The sequence below is a fragment of the Microcebus murinus genome, chromosome X (genome assembly GCF_040939455.1).
Source record: "Microcebus murinus isolate Inina chromosome X, M.murinus_Inina_mat1.0, whole genome shotgun sequence".
NCBI classification, from domain to species: Eukaryota; Metazoa; Chordata; class Mammalia; order Primates; family Cheirogaleidae; genus Microcebus; species Microcebus murinus.
This window is the reverse complement of record NC_134136.1, coordinates 34,842,169-34,862,549: the sequence shown is the minus strand read 5'-3', so window position 1 is coordinate 34,862,549 and position 20,381 is coordinate 34,842,169. Positions and strand designations below refer to the sequence as shown.

Below are 20,381 nucleotides of genomic sequence, written 5' to 3'. Positions count from 1 at the left end.
TTCCTTCTTTAGACCTCAGTTTCCTCCCATGCACAATTCAGGTGCTTGGACAAAATGACCTGAAATGGCCCTTACACGGTTGACAAGCAAGGATTATTTCTACAAGGATGCTTGGGTGACCAAGGACATGGGATGAACAGCAGTAGGGGTGGGTTCATCTGACCCACCCCTGCATGGGATGGTTAGTGATATATGGTTCCTCCCACCTTTTTTTCCTTCTCTTTCACCTATGTAGGAAGGAAGCATTTGCTGCAATGGAAGACAAAAGAGGGGGAGAAAGGAAAAGGGAAAATCAAGTGTGAGGGTGTTCTACTGGTTAAAATAAGGCAGGGAACAAACATTTTTTTTAAATATGTGATTCTAAAATGGTAAAAAAAATAAATAAATAAAGACAAGGAGGGTGGTATGGTTTGGATATTTGACTCCTCCAAATCTCATTTGAAATGTGTTCCCCAATGTTGGAGATGGGACTTAATGGGAGATGTTTGGATCTTGGGAACAAATCCCTCATTGAATGGCCTGGTGCCATCCGGTCCCCTTCATCTCTGCAATGAGTGGAAGCATCCTGAAGCCCCTGTCAGAAGCAGATGCTGGTGCCATGCTTTCTGTACAGCTTATAGAGCCGGAGCTAAATAAACCTCTTTTCTTTATAAAACACCCAGGTATTCCTTTACAAAAACAAAAACAAGCTAAGACACGGGGTGGGGGGAGTGTGAGTAAAGAGTTAGAATTCTTAGCTGTGTGAAACACTCACCCATTCCCAGGAGTTCCGGGTAACTGAACCTTTGCAATATGCCAGTCCCAAGCAGTCCCAACTCATTTCACCAAATACTGAAAGGGGAAGAACAGCATATTTCTGTTTGAATGTTCTAGTTAACCAAGAAGAATTTGAAATCCATTTTGATTTCAACACTTCTAAATGGCATGCCTTAGGAGGTCCAGTGCCAGTAAACAAAACTGAGCTCTGTTTGCTGATTGCCCATCTGGCTCACCAGCTCTGAAGAAGCCTCTTTCTGAATTCACTTTATCGCGGACCTGTGATAGGAAGGATGCAGGGGATTGCATTGGAGGCATATCCTCATCCTCTGAGATCCTTCTGTTCCACAGGATAGTGGAAAGAATAGGAGCCTTCTAGTCAAAATGCCAGTCTTTTCCATGTGATGGTGCCAAAATACTGGAGCATCAGAAAGGCCTGCTTTCCAGGGGCTAACTCCCTTGAAGATCAGGTACAGTAACATTTGCCTTTTTTTCCCCTTCTCTGGCATTAGCCAAGAAGCCTCACTTCAATTCTGCATCTCCTGACTATGGGACAGAGTCACATCTTGGGGTGATCTCAGTTGGTGAAGCTATCCTTCCAGTTCTCTGAGCTATGTCCTGGGGATTTAAACTTGGGGCAAAGAGCACTCTTGGAAATTTAAATTTTCAAGCAATTCTTGGGCTCCTGGATCCCAATTTCTGTCCTGATAGAGGAGTACTCCTGCTGGGGCCAAAGCCCTGTCATAAACCCATGGGTAATTCTCCTCCACCCCATTCAGAGGGAAGGTACTCAGGTTTACTAGAGGCTCAAGGATCCGGGAATAACTAGCAGTCCAGTACCTTCTGATGAGCAAAGGTGTCCAGGTCTTTCAGAACGCAAATTCAGCCATGGCAATCAAGTCACTACAGTCCCTCCTCCACAAGAAGAAAACTCTGGGGCATACGCTGTTCCAAGAGAAAAAGCACATTTTGCATTGTTGCAAAGGCACGGGGCAGAGTACCCCTAGCCGCAGTTGGAGCTAGCCCTGAAAGGATGGCAGAAGCCCGATGGAGGAGGCGACTAGCGGCTGACAGACTGAGGGTGAAAATAGGATTCCCGGCCTTTTTGTATGGCTTCTAGAGCCTGCCAGCTGGGATAGGCTGGCTGCCGTCGGGATGGGCGGAGCCAGCCATGCGCAGTGCTCAGTGTCCGCCCAGTGGCAGCCAGAAGTAGCTGCCAACTGATCGACTGATCGAAGTGGCCTGGTGCGTCCTGGGGGCGCTATGTGAAGGAGAGCTTTTGCGTAGCTGCTCCTGTTGCCACTACTGGGCTCTGAGCTCCTGACTGACCCCTGCCCTCTCCACTCCCCATTTCCCACTATGCTCTAGTGGAGGTTAGAGGTAACTCTTCACTGAATAGCTAGCGTCCCCTAGTTCCCTTTTGCCTGGTGCTACCCTCCTCACCCTTCCTGTATCCTCTTCACAGTCTGCAGCCATTTCCCATGCCCTCAGTTCTTCAGCGCTCCGAGACCAATAACTCCAATCCTGCTTCAAAATTCCACATTGGCTTCTAACCTGTCTTCCAACGCTTCAACATTGTCCTGGACTTCTTTTATTGGTAAGCTTGGCTGCTGGGCTGCCACAGGTGGGGAGGGCAGACAGCCACTGGAAGGAGTTGGCTCAGGGAGACCTGGACCTAGACTTCTGAGACCTCGCTCACTTGACTTCCTATTGGGAATGGGAATGTGGTGTTTGGCTGAGATGGAGCCCTGTGCTTCAGCCAATAATGTTACTGTAGTGCTAGTCACTCGGATGCCTTCATCCTAGGATCCAATCATCCATACCCAGGGACTAAGGTCCCAGGTGGATCTCCCTAGTCACCCATTCTGGCCTCTGAGTGTGTGTGGAGGGGGTGTGATACAAGGCCTAAAATTAATATGTGCTGCCTTGACATCTGGTGAGATGGGAGGGCCTCAAATGGCCTAACCACAAGTTTCTTCCACACTGCTCCTGAATGAGGTCTCATAGCCAAACAACCCTCCTTATCAAATGGACCAGTTGCATTTCTTTCTTATCTCTGAGGAGTGGCTTCAGTTCTCTGTCACCCCACAAAATTATTCAAGCAAGCCTATCACATCCTCCCTCAAAAACCATTGAGTACCTCACCCTCTTGATACTACAAAGCCTGCTTCCCATAGCCCATAGTTTTTCACTCAGTTTCTGAGTGTAAACTCTGTGTGGTGTCTTCCTCCTCAAGCTGTCGGTATTTGACACTAATGAATTGTTGTGGCTTTCATCTGTTTAGTGTTGGGTGTCCTGTGTTTGGGCATGCCCATAACCCTAAGGCAGAAATCTCTTCGTCACCAATAGAAGTGATAAAAACAAGAGTCATCATACAGGATGACCCAACCAGGACCAAGAACACCTGGTTAGCTTTAATTAACTGCTACTTGGCTAACCAACTGGTTCTATTGATACAACAAAGACTGTCTGGGACGAGATCATCAATTGTTGGGTGTACTCTTTGGCTTGTCTAGTACTGTGTTCTTTGATAGGTGTTGAATTGTAATTAATTACCTGTATTCCACTGTGATATACCATTAAGTTTGGGCTGTATTTGGTGGGTGGTCTCTGAGGCTCCAACTATAAAGGCAGTGACAACACATGCCCTAACTGGTCAGCAGTTGAGTCCCACTTACTAGGGGTCAGATTGGTGACCGTTGGGCTGTGACCATTGCATCTAGCCTGGTGACTGTTACTGGCTGCTTGGGGCAGACATATATACATTGTTTGTGATTGTGCATTTCTGGGACAGACTCAGGAATGTCCCTTTGTCAGGTTTTTAGAAAAGGAGGAGAACACTACCCCCAAGGATAATTAAGCATTAGCCCCTCATCACCTAATAGTTGTTGTTTAGGCAAAGGTAGTGATCTTGCTCATCTCTTGTGCTGCTGCTGCTTCCCATGCTGCTGTTGTGCACACTCTCCTTACACTCAAGGTGACCGAAGTGCACCTCCATGGTGGCCTGTGGCCCAGTCACTGATGAGAAAAGAAGCAAGAGAAGCATTTGATACTGAACTATTAATACTCTGCTAATGCAAAACCCCTATCCAATATGCTTTGGCTTGCTTATCACTGCTGCTTGCTAAGCAGGCCCAATGGCTAATCTTGTGATCACAGGGCTTGATGGCCCTCACCTGGACCACAGACAAAATGACCTTACTGGATATGAACCTGACCCAAATGAGATTGACTGTCACTCCATGGAAGAGGAAACAGCCACCCAAGAGGTGGGCCACTGGGTCCCCAAACATTTTCTCATAACCACCCAGATGGTCTGGACCACATGTGATTCAGTGTTAACAAAGACCCAAAACAGTGAATTTGCTCGCTAGAAACCCAAAATGTTCTGAGAGAATTTGTACAGAGCAAAAGACTGAAAAAAAAAAAAATCCCATGTGGCAAAAATGGCAAGACCATAGGAGAAGATGGTTTCTGTCCATTGACCTCTGAGTTGTGGACCCAGAAAAGTTCCACTGCACCACCTGTGCCTCTGCTGAAACAATTTGGATCATCATAGTCATAGGGAAAAACACCCATGGTACCCTTTTGGAACAATGATAAATTTAATTCTAACCCAACTTAAGCCCAGAGTCCTTAAACCCCATAAAGCCATGGGGAAGGTTGCTAACCCTGACAATACTGATTTGAGGCTCTGTGGAGGAAGAAACTTATGAACAGGGTCAAGATACCCCAATCCTCCAAAGTAAATCCACTAAATGAAATGAAAGAATGCAACAAACCTGAATATAGGGAGCAGAGATAGACAAAAATTAAATTGAAACAAATTGGAAATCAAAAATTTACTAAACTAATTTGTAAAACAAACTGATAAGAGGGTGCTGATTATAATTTTCACCTCTACAACATAGGTTCTGAATTAACTTTAACGTCTGGTGAAATACACCAATTGGCAAAGCCTTCATGGCCTTAATCAATGCTCGGGCTCAAATTACAGTTATACTTGGAGATCCCATTAACTTTAAACATGGTACCCTTCTATAATCTTTTGGAAGTTACTGAATATAAATTACAGGGTAAATAGGTGTGTGTCACCTTAAACATTAGAACTGTTGTCTTGCCTTAATTCCCCATGGTCATAATACCTATTGCCTGAAAATATCCCATAGTGGGCATGGATGCTTGGACCCAATAAGTAATAAATTAAGTCTTTGCATTTACAAAGTGACTTGACAAAATGGGACTCCAAAGACTGACTCATTAAAATAGTTAATATGGCCCAATGCAAATTAAAAATAGCGACTTTAAGGATTGAAAGTTATTATATAAGACCTAATGAGTGAAAGGTTCATTATGCCCACTGACTCTCCATTTAACAGCCCAGTTTAGATTATTCTTAAACCTGGAATAAATGAATGGTACCTCAGTGTATTACTGCAATCTTAATCCTATGATCCCATCCATTAAGGCCACCATATCCAATCTTATTGAAATTATTGACTCTATCCAATTAGCACCAGCAAGTATTTTTCCATTTTAAATTTGGCTAACATATTCTGTTCAGTGCCTATATCATCAGCCTTTCAGCTGCAGTTTGCCTTTACTTCTAAAGGAACGTGATACACATTTAGGAGACAACCCATGGGGTACCACAGCAACCTTGCCATTGCACATAGTCTTTGTAGACAAGATCTTAACTGTATCTACCTTTCTCCAGGAGCACAGGTATGACATTACGTTAAAGACATCCTCCTAAGATATTTTTTTGATACTCGTTAAGAATACTCACAAAGAAGCTTATAAAGGAGGGATGGGTCATTGCCCCACGTGTAGTGGTTTCACCACCTTTGTTAAATTCCTAAAAATTATTTGGTAAATCAAGGGCTGCTCCATCCCTAGCACTGCAAAAAAACAGCTATTGACCCCCTCATCACCCACAATGTTAATACAAGTTCAGCATCTTTTATTCATTTCTGAGTTCTGGTGGCAACATGGTCCCCATTTACAAATTTTATTTAGTCTCACTGATGCTGTTTATTAAATATCAGTACACCTTGAGTGGGACTCCTCCAACAAAAACCTCTAGAATCTGTCCTAATCTAAATCACTGGGCACTCCTGTGAGTGTCCTTAAGAGGTTCCTTGTCAAAGAGGCTTTAGTAACCTCCCCTCATGATCCCTGAGGTCTCTGGACCAGCCATGAAGGCTACAAGTTCACCATGGGCTTCTAATATAAGAAATTGCCCTTGTTAGCCTTGCCTTATACACCATTAGAGTGGCAATTGCTGGCCATATACTGAGCTGTCCTCAAAATAGAGGTCTTGCAGACCCTAAGCCTGTGACCCTCTGTACCTTGTTAATGGAAAAAAAGCCAAACGCCATAAAATAATTTTAAAGAGATTTATTTTGAGCCAAATTTGAGGACCATGACCCAGAGCCATGCCCAAGAGGTCTTGAGCAAGTGGACTCGCTGTGGTTGGGTTACAGTTTGGTTTTATACATTTCAGGGAGACAGGGGTTACAGGTTAAGTCATAAATCAATATGTGGGAGGCATACATTGGTTCGGGCTAAAAAAATAGGCCATCTAGAAGGGGGTGGGGGCTTACAGGTATAAGCTGTTTATCAGAGATAAGCCACGGGACATACATTTGTTGTGTAAATTGAGGACACACAGGTTTATCTTGCATACCCTTAGGTCTGTTAATGGGTTACAGAGGATGTCCCCAAGAAGGGAGGGGAACATGATGAGGCATGTCAGACCTCCCTCCTCCTGGCGGCAATTTAGTTTAAGGATATTCTTTGGCCAAGAGGGGGTCCATTCAGTCAGCTGGTGGGGGGTGAGCCTTAAGATTTTATTTTAGTTCACAATTCCCCACTTTTGGCGAAGATCTATCAGATGCAGCATCTGTGGCCAAACTCGTATTTTGTCCCATCCATTGCCAAGGTGGTGTGGCTACCTGCCCTGGGTCTATCCAGTCCCTCAGTGGGACCCTTGTGGCCCAGAGGACTGAAGAGCTGAAAGGGGGCTTACAGCCAATTAAATATTTTAGGCCAAATAGGACTGGAGGTAGACAGGCACTCAACACTTTAAAATCTTCTAGGTGACATAAGAGTAAAATCCAAAATGTCAAAGGCAAGGCAGCAAAACTAATTTACCCATAGGTGTTGAGCTACTATATTCTTTGGTTTAGTGATAGACTTGTAGCAAATATAAGCATCATTAATATTTAAGCTAAGAGAATTTACAGACTTTTATTGTATAAAAAATTTTAGTCTCTAGTAATTTACACTAAGGTGACTGATAATTACTCATTATATCTTCTTTTGTATAAATCCATAACTGAGAAAATTTATACTCAGGAAGTTCTAAGTCTATAGGAAGCAGGAAAAAAAAATTTTATAATTGGGATGGATATCTGCAGCATATGCCCTGAAAAGACAAAGTATTTCAGTTAGTATTCCTTTGGGCTTCTGTGTGCCTCTCCTTGATCTGGAGGGTCTAAACTAATTCCATCCCTCAGAATCTATCTACAAAACATGCCTAAAAACTTTGTTTTGTCCTAACATTCCCTTTTCCTAAATAACCAATCATTTTAGGACAAAAAATTCCATGCAAGATCCTTTCTTTACATTATGCTCTGTTTAATCTTTTTTACTAAAAAATATATTTCTATATTCATTGCCTTTTTACATCTTGCTCTTACTCACAAGTGGAATTTTGTTTTTATTTTCTAAATTTATTTTGATTCAACCTTTAACCCCTGAATTAGACAAAGTTATATATATTTTAATAAGAACACATTCTGTGTCCTTTTATAATTTTTCTTATTAAAAACATCTTATTCTTTGGTATACCTTATATATAGAATTATATGCATTGACTATAATTCTTATTTTAGGTAACTTTAAATTTTAGTGAAAGCTTAAAGAGTAGGAGGTCATGAATTGTTCATCATAAGACACTTGTTATGAAGCAAGATTACAGGTTACTATAAAATTATAGCCAAACTGATAATTCAAATATTTTTTTTAATGCAAAAATCCTATTCTTTGATAGAGAGGAGACTCAGTTTCTCAAACAAGTAGAAGACCTAATAGACTGAAGTACAAGTTAATAAGGAGGCTGAATCTGTGGCTTTCTTTCCTTCCATTCCTTTTTGCAGTTTATTAAAAGGTGAATAAAAATATTTTGTTATTCCTATTAATATCATGTGAAAATCTAGTTCAAAAGAGAAAACCAAATTTCATTGTATTAGCGTATTAATGACAAAGTTAACTTTAATAAAATCTTATAAATGAATCCATCTAATTTTAACCAATTTGTAAGTTAAGACTTTTACAAACTTTTTATAATCTTTAATTTGTATATCCACTCAATTTTTAATGATCATTTACATACTGAATTTTAAAGTACTTTAAAAACCAATAAATTAGATAAAATTATCTTTTAACAAAACTGATACTTATGTCTTATAACATTTTCATTAAAAATTTTTATATAGAACTGTTTCCCTTTCAGCTAGAAGTTTCAATTACATATACTAATCATAATGTCAATTCTTAGTAAAACCTAGGAAGTTAAAGTAACTTTGAACTGTTAGTCACCAATTTTATTATCATTCCTAAATATAAAATAAGATACCAAGGTATAAGCTTAAACTTATGTTTAAAAATTAATGTTCTAGTATTTCACCTTATAAATGACTCAGATATTTTATGATTATCTTTTTTGAACTTAACATAATGACTTTAAGTTTTTAAATTGTATGAAAATTTCATTTGTATTTCTTTCATGTATATTTACCTAATTTATCTATCTCAGTTCACCTAGATTCCAGGTATTATTTTAAGTTACTTTTCTGTTAACCATTTTTATACCCTGTAAATTAGATATATAACACAAAACAGGGATCAAAATACAGTTTTAATTACCGTTTTTTTCTTTTAAACTCATAAATCTTACCAAGAAAAACAAATAAGTATTTCAACAAGACTTGTTATTTTAAACAAATATAGCATCACTTCTAAATTTTATAAACATAATAGACATTTTAGAATATCCTTTTTAAAGGTATTAGTTAATTAAATCTTTCCAAAACATCACATCCCAAAACAAAATCTGTTGACATCATAGGGATCACAGTGTCTCTGGCCCCCAAAGTTTGGGAGCAAAGGCCACTGTTCCCATAAAGACCAGCCAAAAATTTACTGACATGAATATTAATAGGAGAAAGAATAAAATTTATACACGGATGCCTTCAGAATGAACACTCAAAAGATGTAGGGGAAATTTTCCACTTTTATGTTTACAGTATGGATAGCTGTGTAGAAATATGATTGGACAATAAAAGGTATAAGCTAATTCTAACAGGCTGAGTGGCAGAACCAGCAAGGCTTTTATATTTAGATTCTGTTTGGCCTGAGTGTGCAGGGTGTGAACTAAAATGCTCACCGCCCCCCCCCCACCGGCCGACTGAATGGACCCCCTCATGGCCAAAGGAATATTCTATGGCAAATTTGCCTGCCAGGAGGAGGGAGGTCAGAAATGCCTTATCATGCCCCCCTCCCTTCTTGGAGACTTCCTTTGTAACCCATTAACAGGCCTAAGGGTATGCAAGACAAACCTGCAGGTCCTCAATTTATGCAACAAATGGTGGCTTATCTCTGGTAAACAGTTTATGTTAAAACATTCCAAGTCTTTAGACAAAGCTTCATGTCTTTAGCCAATTACAATCTGAAGAATCTTTAAACCCATCTATAACCTATAAGCCCCCCCCCACTTTGAGATGGCCCTCCTCTTTGGGCCAAACCAATGTATGCCTCCCACGTATTGATTGATGGCTTTACCTGTAACTCTTGTCTCTGTATAAAATGTATAAAAACCAAACTGTAACTCAGCCACAACAAGTCCACTTGCCCAAGGCCTCTTGGCAGTGGCTCCGGGTCATGGTCCTCAAATTTGGCTCAGAATAAATCTCTTTAAAATTATTTTGCAGAGTTTGGCTTTTTTCCATTGACAAGGGCAAGGCCCTTTCTGGTATGGGGTTTTACAGTAAAACTAAGTAAAAAACAAAGGAGGTCAGATATTACTTTATGGCCATTTTACATAGAATAATTTTAGGTTTTATGGCTACCTTTCAGAAAAAGGGGTTCTGGCCTTTACAACCTGCCTTGGATAGAGGGATTCTGGTTTTTATGGCTAGCTTCAGAGAAGAATTCATACAACAGGCAGGCAGACAAGGCAAGGTCAGAAAATTTTTGCTTCTGAAGCCTTCATTTTAAGTTAGTTTTCTTAATCCCATCAACATACCACCTGACTGTAGACTGAGGAGAAAACAAAACAAAACCAGCACCAATCCTTATCACCTCAAGCAATGGTAAAAGTGGTAACATGCTTTTTACATGAGGATCAACATTAAACTGTTTTAAAAACAATCTAAATAGTCTCAAAACAATTTTTCTTCAGTGTAAACTTGAATATGTGAACTAAAATAAAATTTTAAGGACCCCCCCCTCCACCCCCGACCGGCTGACTGAATGGACCCCCTCATGGCCAAAGGAATATCCTAAAACTAAATTATCTGCCAGGAGGAGGGAGGTCAGACATGTCTCATCATGCCCCCCTCCCTTCTTGGAGACATCCTTTGTAACTCATTAACTGGCATAAGGATATACAAGACAAACCCCCAGGTCCTCAATTTATACAACAAATCTATGTCCCAGTGGGGTGGATTATCTTTGATTAACAGCTCCTTATGTCAGAACATTCCAAGCCTTTGGACAAAACTTCATGTCTTTAACCAATTACAAGCCAAAGAATCTTCAAACCCACCTATAACATATAAGCCCCGCCCCTTTGAAATGGCCCACCTTTTTGGGCCAAACCAATGTATGCCTCCCATGTATTGATTTATGACTTTACCTGTAACCCCTGTGTCTTGTGAAGAGTAGGACAAAAATGGACAAGACCAAGGGAAAACTAAAGCTTCCAATTTAAGCTCTTCTAACTACAACTTCTAGGACAACTTTGAATCCTTAACAGTACTGTTAATGTTAGATGATATTGAGTTAGCAACACCTTTTGTGTCCCTCTCTATAGACATTGAATCAGTGGAAGTAAACTGTATTTGTAGTTAGCATTAAAAGATCAAAACCAGAATATTTTCATAAACCCTTGACCATAAGTTGTTTTTTTTTTCTCTACTTGGTATTTTATTTATTCTAATTTGCAGACACTTAGGCACATTTGCATTTTTACTTTAAAGTTAAACGCATAGGTATTTTTTTGTTGGTAACTCAGATTTAATGATTATCATTAGACCAAATATTAAATTTACTTATCAAAAACCACAGATTATTTTGTCTTTGGTTGCATTTATATTTTCATAACCTTTATGTCAAATCTTGACACCTCAAGAACATAGAAAATGTCTAGTAAAACCCAGCCAAAAACAAATGTATGCTGACAATTTGAAAACCTTTTTACTATTACTTTACTAGTACCTTTTTTATTTTATAATAATAATAATCCAGCTTATTTACCAAAGATTACTAAATTCACATGAACATTTGGGTTTGATGTATGAGCATTCCCTTATTTTTAAGCCAGTCCATAACCATGTAAGCACAAGCATTTACTAAGTGGACATACACAAAACATACCTAACACTCACACACATACACACGCACACAAAGTTCTAATAGATTTTACCCTAGAACTCTACCCATGAGATGGTAACACAAACTCACCAGTCTGTAAAAAACAGCTGGATCCAAATTTCTTCTGAAGAAACTGGAACTTGTTCACATGGCAAACTTTAGTTGCCATGATAGGTAACCTAATTAGGCCTGTGGATCAAAGTTTTGGGGTAAAGAAGTTTCCCTGGCAGTTTGACTTTTTAAAAAACTTTACCCTTTTTTTTCTTTAGTTCAAAATGAGTTTTTAATGTTTGCATTTTAGCTAGAACTCGCTGGGGTATCTCCAGGTAGCCTTTCAATTGTAAATACCATAAATAATGAGTTATCTTAACATCAATAGAAAAAGTTAGCAGGTTTTAGAGTAGCCAGAAAAGAGAGAGAAATAGCTTGAGACATTTTAACTCTATGGTGGTAGGTCAACCATTTGACCTGTGAATTTTCCTTGATGTAATTTGTGTAATTTGATGTAATTTGTACACAAGAATTAGCTATAACCAGCTGGAGCCCTAGAAAACCTGGCATGCCTTTGAATCTTTTCATTTACAAAAATGCTCGCAAGTAGATGTGCCACAAACCAACAGGGGTGCCTGATGGGGGTAATTTTCCTTGTCTTTCCTCATTTTTAAAGGCTTTCCCATTTTTCGTTAAAAGAAGCAACTGAGCTGTAATACAGGGTTTGGTGTCCTGGATCAGAGTGTGCTGATAGGGGGTAGGGCTCCTTAATGTTTCATCACTGAGTCAGTCCCACCCTCTAACTTGTCTCAGTTCCTCTCTTGGGGATCAGCTCTTATATGTGTTTCCTGCATGAGCCTTCTTTTAATTAATTTATTGGGGGGTTTCCTATAGGGTCACTTGAGCCTCAAGGAATTGCCCCAGGCAACTCTCACTCAGGCCCCCTGGTCACCCAGGGCTGTCAAGGCTGGGAAGAGATTAAGATGCCTCTTCTCTTCAGAGCTGAGAAACTCAGTCTCTCATTTATCTACAAATAAGACAGTTCAGTTTCCTCTTTCAAAAATTCATTGACAAGCCTATTGAGATTTTAGGATAAAGAGATAATAGAGAAGACCCTTTGGAATGCACCTCCAAATCTAAGTTAGGATCCCAAACAACAATTCCTAGGGAAAGAACCAGCTCAGAATAACCAAGACCATCAACCAAAAACTGGAGGTCCAGAGCTCAGGAGGACATACCAGTTCTGCCAAAGGAGAAGCTCGGAGTTGGAGGGCCCAAAACAGGCCATGCCAGTACCTGGCATTGAGTTCAGGCTACTCCTTTAGTGGTCCTGAGTCTTCTCTGAGCTCCACATCTTGGCTCCAATCTTGTTAACGAAAAAAAAAGACAAACTCTGTAAAACAATTTTAAAGAGATTTATTCTGAGCCAAATTTGAGGACCATGACTCAGAGTCCACTTCCTCAAGACTTCTTTTAAAATCTCTTTGAAATTATTTTTACAGAGTTTGGCTTTTTTTTCCCGTTAACAACCTAGATGCCCAGTATGCCTTGCATCATGGAACCAGCACCCCATGAGCTCAGGATGGTTACTTAAGCCTCCTTGATAAAAGATGGAGCCAAGTCTGGCCGCCTGGCATATCCTGCAAGCAAGAGGGCACAGCCTTCCCTATCTATCCTCAGTCCCTTTCCAGATGTCATGGTGCCAAAGGAGGTCATCCCTCTCCAGACCCCCTTGGCTACCTGAGGAGCTCCTTGGGATCAACTGAGTGAATAGCAATGGGAGTTTGTATAGCACAGATGATATTGTCACCATACTTTCCATTCCTCAACCAGGATGTCTTTGATAAAGGACAAATACAAAGTTTTGCCAAACTTCAGGCAGTCATCTTAGCACTGGATACCCTGACCAACAAATGGTCCCATCAGTAAGTACATTTTTACAAACTCCTGGGCCATTGCCTTAGAGTTACCCACTTTGGGGGAAAGAACTCTGAGATACCCAAAATATAAAGCACGGGGTTATAGACTGAATTATGTTCCCCCAAATCCATAGGTGGAAGCCCTAACCACAAATGTGACTGTATTTGGAGATAGGATCTTTTAGGAGGTAATTAAGAGTAAAAGAGGTCATAGTATAGGGCTCTAATCTGATAGAACTAGTGTCCTTATGAGAAAGAGACGCCAAAGAACTTATTCTCTTGCCAGCTGAGGAAACAGCGAGAATATGGCCATCTGCAAGCCAAGGAGAGAGGCCTCATTATCTATCACTGCTGACACCTTGATCTCAGACTTCTAGCCTCCAAAACTATGAAAAAATAAATTTCTGTTGTTTAAGTCTGTGGTCCCCAATCCCTGGGCTGCGGACTGATATCAGTCCATGGCCTGTTAGGGACTGGGCTGCAGAGCTCTGCTGCTCCTCCAACCCCTGTCTGTGGAAAAATTGAAAATTGTCTTCCATGAATCTTAGGAAATGGGGGTGGGGGATGAGTTGTGGGCCAGTGAGGGAAGCTTCATTTGTATTTACAGCTGTTCCCCATTGCTTATATCACCACCTGATCTCCATCTCCCCCACCCCCACTATCCCCACCCTGTCCGTGGAAAAATTGTCTTCCATGAAACTGGTCCCTGCTGCCAGAAAGGTTGGGGACTGCTGGTTTAAATCACCCAGTCTGTGGTATTTTATTACGGCAGCACTAGAAGACTAATGCACAAGATAACAAATGTCTCTACATATACAGTTGATTCTTATTATTTGTGGTAATTATATTCTATAAAGTCACTGTGAGCACTGCATTAATGACTATTAAACATCATACCTAGAGTAAATAAATACAGGCTCACTTTCTGCAAGCCTCTGGTCACAACATTTTTATCAACCAGCCAATATATAACCTTGTTTTATGTATGTCTCTGTTTAAGGACACTTAATATATGTTGTTTGTCAATTTATATATTGTTTGAACTTATGGACAACAGCACTATCACTCATGCCTAAAACATGTATTTTCTCCACAAGGCACATCACAGCATTGTTGTGCATAGGAATACTAGACTGCACCTTAGCACTTTGCTTGGGGGGAATTTTAAACAGTGAAATTATTAACAAAAAGTATAAAAATTTCAACAACACTGTACTGAATACACTGCAAAAAGGACATATTTTTTTTTATGGTATGAGAGCTGAGATAAGAAGGCAGAGTATTGCCTTATCTGACCTCAGCTGGGAACACTTGCAGATGAGTCATTTTTTTTTTTTTGCTGCTCTATGCATGTTTATGAGTGTCTGCAAAAGCTCTGCAAGTATTAAGTTTTAGCTAGTAGGTGAATTCTCAAATATGGAATCTGCTGATAATGAGGATGGACTGTACTAAGGCCACAGTACAAGGCCTCAACAGGTACTCCTTATCCTCGTTGGAGTTCCAGACATTACTGTTATGGCCAAAGCACTCATTTCACTTCTCAGAATACACAATGCTAGGCTCTTGAAGGCAGTAAATGGAACTTCTACCTCCCTTATAGGCCCCAGGCAGCTCGTTTGATAGACATAATGGCCTCCTGAAGGAACTCCTATTTAAGTTACAAAGTGACACCCCTCTAGGTGTCACTGTTACCACAGGCATTGATTAGTCTAAATTCATGCCTTCTGGAACATGACTTCCCTACAGCAATGCCTTTCAGGTCCCTTAGTTGTCTTTGTTGGCCACAAAGGGGAAAACCTCTAAAGTTCATGTTTTTGATGACTACCTCACCATGTGTGGCCCTCTCCCAACCTCCCTAGGAAGTGAAGTAGACACTGCTCTCTCTCTCTCACCAACACGGTGAATAGGAGGTGACCACAACAAGGGTACAGGGTGATGGGCAAGATACAAAACATAGACATGAGAGACACCTGTTTCAGTTAGGATTTTAGTCCATTTCCAGGACATGGGTGTTTGTGTTTGTGTGTGCTTGTGTGTAGACACTTTACTTCCTAGGGAGGCATTTCTCTTCCCTAGGAGTCTCAGTCATCACCAGGAGTTACACTGATGTGAAGGCATCAAGGGGTCAATTATGGTGCAAGACCTGCACCATAAATAATATCTGAATGTGTTCATCAGTCAGCAATTTCCATGTAGATCACAAGGAAATATGCATTTGCAGTGGCCACAGACCCTGAGTGCTGGCACATAGGTAAAGCGTGGTTAGAAACAGGTGGGGATGTACTGCTTTAATTCAGGAATAGTTGATGCACACACATTTAGAATATTGCAAAATGAAATTTTGATGAAGATAGTAAGTTTTTATATGGCAAACTGGAAGTGAATATGTATCCAGGAGGGGGAAAAGGTAGTTGGGCAAGGTTCTAGCAGAGAGCCCTGCGGTTTCCACAATCTCACATGAAACTTTTAGTGAAAACACACACACTCTCTCTCTCTCTCTCAGATTTTCAGGGGCTGGAGTTCCTTTGTCAATGTGTGAAATATCCTGAGAGTCCCAGTGATGCCTAGGGCCTGTTCTCATTCATAAGATGCTTTTGGTGAGATGACCCTGCTCATGATCTCAAGTGTCTTAGTTGAGCACATCAGAGACCTCTGGAAAGTCCAGCTCTCTGAAGGGCGACAGCTAGGTACTTACATGTGTTCACCCAATACACTTCCAGGCTGAAAGCACATGATTTGTGAGAAAAATGCCAGCTCCCAGAATGGATATCTTTGTGAAGACAGCCCTGAGCCTCAATCTGAAATGGCTTCACTGGGTGAGGCTCATAAATTGTTGCTACATGAACAAGACTGTCTCTCTGTCATATGCCATATGCCCAGCCCTGAAAAACAGGTGCATAAGAACAAAGTTGACATGAATGTGACAACAAAATGCCCAGTCCCAGGCCAGGTAGGGGAAATGTGACTTTGATGTGGAGAACAGAGACTGGTTGGCTTAGCTCAGGAGGGCAGTGAAGGTGGAATATTACTTTTCCTGGGTCAATCATGTGCCCCTGGAAGGAGGACCCCCACTAACCTGGAGAGCTGTGTCCATGCTAATTGTAAGGTGGGGCCCTCTAGGGGTTGAAATAATGCATTTTTGAGGGCTTCCAGATGCCTACTTCTCCCTTTTCACTTTTCAGAATGCATTTCCCCTACCACCTCATCCTGCTTGGTAACATAGAGTCTTTGTGCCCCACCCTCTGGACAAAAGCTGGGGAGAGAAGGAGGAGTCTGCCTCACTGCTATGTTTCTGGGACTCACCTTGGGAAGAGAGGAGGGGTGGGAAGAGTGTATACACCTATGGCTGGATCTGTCTGCATGTGTGCAGGAGAAGGGAAGGCCTAGGAAAGTTGGTGGCTGGGTGTTTGTTCTCTGCTGTTCTCTGAGAAGCAGAGTGGCATTTACTAATAACCAGTGACTTCTCTGTTTCAGCAAAAAACTTTGCAGACGAGGCTGTGGTTCAAAAAGTTTGGACAGGGTGCTGATGGGATATTATGTCCAGCTAAGACCAAATTTTGAAGGTAAGGCTCTTCTAGATACTTGAAACCTTTGTGTTAGGTTGAAAAGAGCTGAGACACAGCAAACCAGCCCACCAATAGCACTCCCCAGGCTCTACACCTCCAAATGCACACATATTTGGAATATTGTGAAATGAAATTTTGATGAAGATAATCGAAGTTTTTACATGGCAAACTAGAAATGAATATGTATCCAGGAGGGGAAAGGTAGTTGGGTAAGGTTCTAGCAGAGAGCCCTGTGGTTTCCACAATCCCACATGAGACTTTTAGTGAAAACACACACACACTCCCTTTGTCTGTCTCTGTCTGAGATTTGCATATTTCTGTTTGATCTACATGTAAATTGCTGACTGATGAACACATTCAGATATTATTTAGGCCTTGCACCATAATTGACCCCTTGATGCTTTCACGTCAGTGTAACTCCCGTTGATGACTGAGACTTCTAGGGAATAGAAGTGCCTCCCTAGGAAGTAAAGTGTCTACACACAAGCACACACAAACACAAACACCCATGTCCTGGAAATGGACTAAAATCCTAACTGAAACAGGTATCTGTCATGTCTATGTTTTGTGTCTTGCCCATCACCCTGTACCCTTGTTGTGGTCACCTCCTATTCACCGTGTTGGTGAGAGAGAGAGAGCAGTGTCTACTTCACTTTCTAGGGAAGTTGGGAGAGGGCCAACTGCTGCCTCTCTAGATCCCACCTTCCTGACCCTGCAGAGACCTACAGTGGAGCACTCGGGGGCCTCCAATCCCCAGGCCTTTTGCTCTGCCCCTGGAATTTCTCTCATTTCTCTGCTTTCATATACAAGAGGCCTTCTGTTCTCTCTCTCTACACTCCCTTGTGATGGCTCCAAGCCTAAAGTGCACCCTCTGGTGTGGCTGGAGAAGCATTACCCACAGAAATAGGTGTGCAGGCTACAGAGTGCTGTGCTTCTCAAGCTGGGGTTTTCTGTTCAATCTGTCATGCTCTATGGAGAGGGCACCACCTGAGCACACATTCTTTGCACCCTGGGCACTCACCCTATATAGTTTGTTCAAAACTGAGCACATGGTCTTCTCTGTATAGTCTACTTCCTGAATCTCTGTCCAGTCTACTTTGTCTACTCAGACCCCAGACACTTCCCCTTTGTCCGCAAGCCTTCACGTCCTACCAAGTTTTCTGGAAACATCCTAACTCTGTCCTTATCTCTCCATTGATCTCCCTAGATCAGGCCTTGGTCATCTTGTTTCTGAATTACTCCACCTTGAAAACCAAGGCCATCGCGCTGGCCCCTGGATTTATTTATTTATTTATTTATTTTATTGCTTTTTTAAAAATTTTAGCGTATTATGGGGGTATAAGTGTTAAGGTTACATATATTGCCCATGACCCCCTCCCCCCTCGAGTAAGAGCTTCAAGTGTGTCCATCCCCCAAATGTTGCACAGATCAGGCCTTGGTCATCTTGTTTCTGAATTACTCCACCTTGAAAACCAAGGCCATCGCCCTGGGCCCTGGATTTATATAGGTAGGTCACTTGACTATTGCTTTCCCTTTGCTCCATTACTCCCTCCAGAGTGTGAGGGTGTAAGGTGCCACACCTAGGTTTCAAGGTGAGTGTTTATCTGGGAACTAGGAAGCTGGGGTGGAGAGGGCAGAAGGCAGACTCTTCCAATAATCTTACCCTAGACAGATAGCAGTGTCCCTTCTAGGTGGGGCCCCTAGGGAAGAGGCCAAGACTCTTGAGGGAGAGAGGACTGGATATATGGGAATTCAGGTGTGAGGGCACAGCCAGCTTTCCTTGGCATGACACCAGAGTTTGCATCAATTGGGTTAAACAATGGTGAGTGTCAGAGAAGTAGCTACTGTATTTCCTCCTTTCCTTGTTCTCGTGTTTCTCTGCAAAGGCTAACCAACAACCATTTAAGTGCACCAAGCACATTCTCTCTACTATTTTATGGCCAGGTTGCCATCTCAGCAGGCATCCAGGGCCAGGGGCTGGGAGCAGGGGCAAGGACCAACCCCAGGGATTTTTAGGTGTAGACAGTTCATATTATCTCCAAGGCACCTCACCACCATCTTTCACCTAGACTCTGATTTGTTTGTACCTGATGCCTCAGGTTAGGGAGGTTTGCATTAAGTTTTTTTTTTGGGGGGGCATATGAGAAAAGATGGGTTCCTGGCTTGATTTGGCCAAATAGATGAAGGTGTGAGGGCAAGAACAACTCTTTAGACTTAAGGGGGCACTATAGGCTCTAAGTCTGGTGTGTGTGTGTGTGTGTGTGTGTGTGTGTGTGTGTGTGTGTGTAGGGAGGTCAGTAGGCAAAACAGCTATAATCTGAATGGAGTAGATAGCAGGGGTGGAAGGAGCAGAGACCAAGGCAGAACACAGTGGGGTGAGGTGTTTGTCCTTGGAGGTAGCCTCCATACCTGATCAGCAACTGTAGCATGCTCTAGAGAGGAAGCCCAGCCAGGAGAACTGGAGAACAGTAAACACTGTGGAAGCAAGGCTAAAGTTGCTGGGGGTGTTTATCTGGGAGGAAAGAGGACCTGGGTAGATATTTATAACTTTATTCTGAAAGAGAGTGAGACTCTAGGAATCAAGGAGTGAACAGACTAGAATACATGTTGAATTACATTTAATCGATGGACACAAGATGCAGCGGGAGAACCAGAACAGGCATTGGACACAGGTGAATAGAGAAGCCAGGACAAAGAGGAAATAAGGTGAGAGTAAAGAGCAGTGAATATAGGAAGGAAAATACTGCTCAGATAAGCAGTAGTCAGTAATAATACTGACTAATAATACTGAAAACCCATTTGAACCATTGTCTACTCCACAGGCAAGTTGAGCCCAAGCCCATCCCCAGGTCTGTCAGGTCAGCAGTGGCAAACAGGATCCAGGCAGTCACACCTATTCTGTCAAAGCTCACAACCCCACCCCCATCCAAATTCCTTCTACCAAGCAGGGCATCAGGGAAACTGGGCCAGGGGCTTCAGGGTTTAGGGACCCCTAGAACTCCCTGTGAAGCTCCCACTAGACTCACAGTCCAATTTCCCTCTGTTTGAGGTAGAATAGAATTTTAAGATTTAACCTGTTCCTTCTTCTTTCCCCCACCCCCCAGTTTACACGTAGAGGCCTTAGTGACTGTGCCCTGGTCAGGTTAAAATAGGAGCTTTGTTACTTGCTTGAGAAGGGGGGATGGGGTGGTGAGAAGAGAAGTAGGAGGAGGAGCCTGGGAAAGCTAGCAGAGCTATTTATCTCTGGGCAAGAGAATTCGTTGCCACTACGATGTGAAAAGCAGCTCCCTGAGGGCTTCACCTAGGCTAGTACCTGGCATGCCATAGGAACCCTGATATTGTAGAGTGAAATGTTTCATTCTTCCCTTCATTCACCTGTTCTTTGAGCTCTGACATTCTGATAGATGCTATGGAGAGAAGTGGCTACCCTCACCATTTTACTTGTCTTCCTCAGTTCGTCAGGGAGAACAGCAACACAGTGATAGCTGAG

At 41.9% G+C, this 20,381-nt stretch overlaps 2 long non-coding RNA genes across 3 annotated transcripts in view; one reads left to right on the top strand and one right to left on the bottom strand.

Moving 5' to 3' along the window:
• Positions 1-754: 754 nt before the first annotated feature.
• Positions 755-3,768, bottom strand: LOC142865837 (uncharacterized). The gene is made up of 3 exons (XR_012915934.1): positions 3,635-3,768; positions 1,597-1,701; positions 755-831 (listed from the first exon to the last, which is right to left on the bottom strand). It is a non-coding gene; the product is annotated as an uncharacterized LOC142865837 (long non-coding RNA).
• A 13,036-nt stretch (positions 3,769-16,804) lies between these two features.
• The window catches only part of LOC142865782 (uncharacterized), a 159,933-nt gene continuing 156,356 nt past the window's right edge, over positions 16,805-20,381 (top strand). For both annotated transcript variants that reach the window (XR_012915912.1, XR_012915911.1), the window contains exon 1: positions 16,805-16,888. This is a non-coding gene — a long non-coding RNA (uncharacterized LOC142865782). The remainder of the gene's footprint in view (positions 16,889-20,381) is intronic.